Source organism: Penaeus monodon, chromosome 15, assembly GCF_015228065.2.
Source record: "Penaeus monodon isolate SGIC_2016 chromosome 15, NSTDA_Pmon_1, whole genome shotgun sequence".
Taxonomy (NCBI): domain Eukaryota; kingdom Metazoa; phylum Arthropoda; class Malacostraca; order Decapoda; family Penaeidae; genus Penaeus; species Penaeus monodon.
In genome coordinates, this window is record NC_051400.1 from 39,735,932 (window position 1) to 39,737,019 (window position 1,088).

Genomic DNA, 1,088 nt, shown 5'->3' on the forward strand with positions numbered 1-1,088 from the left:
AAAAAGTTTCTGTTAAGATTATCTCCAAGGAAGTTCTGTAGTAAAGGCTGAAAGCCAGTGATATCAATGCACTATAAGAACAAAGCTGAAATCCAACTGATATAAAAACCAATCAAAGTTCAATAATGTAAGGTCAGAGAATAAGTATCTTAACATGAAGACAGTTTCAAGCTTCCCTGGTAACGTGGATACCCTAATGGTTTAACGCATATAGTGCTAAAAATAAATGCAACATACACACTGAAACAATACACTGACAAAGGCATTGAAGCTTTGGCACACAGCACACAGTAAGTAAAATACTGAGTCAGAGTTTTAATTCCCATTCAGTCAAATGGTCTCACAAGGAATTATAGTTGAACAAAGCTTTTTCCTCCTGCATGTTATTAATCTAGTAGGATACATTTGATATAAATAAGTATATCTTTACCATAACCAAAATACAAATAATAAAATTTTGAAACTTGTAAAAGACCATCGTGGATTTATAATAGCTAAAAACCTATCATATACGTATTGTGCAATCTGCATGCAAATAAACCGAACATAATTCTAGGCATTTTAAAGAGAAATATTAGTATCACAACAACTGAACCTTGAACTTCATACTAACAAGTCTCTAAATGTTTTAAAGAAATACAACAACAATAAAGGTGGAACTAAGCTTGTGTTCTCTTACAGAATGCAGTTATACCCATTACGCTAGAGTGTTACCTATGGAGAAGAGAATTTTTTTTTTTCTATGCCAATAAGAATATAATAGAAGATTACATACAAATATACTTTCCATCTAGAAAGAACAACAAAATAGGAGTATTACTATTACTAAATTGCAGGTTGACTTATAATAGGAAGCAAATAAATTAAATGCAATAAACACTTGGCTTCATCAACTGATCATAAATCTGACAAATATTTGTATAAGACAGAGGAGAATTAGTTGTGTGTCACACTGAAAAACTTATAATAATAGCATAGCACTTTTAAGTTAAATCTGAAAAATTTCTATATCATAATATCCATACGATATACTGGTAATACATTAAATATCCTTACATTTCTGCAGTACTCACAAAACACACTCATAT

At 30.5% G+C, this 1,088-nt stretch overlaps 1 protein-coding gene across 1 annotated transcript in view; it reads right to left on the bottom strand.

Annotated features, from left to right (window-relative positions):
* Nucleotides 1-1,088, bottom strand: part of LOC119582035 — a gene marked incomplete at its 5' end in the record, with an annotated part of 17,740 nt that overhangs the window by 2,815 nt on the left and 13,837 nt on the right.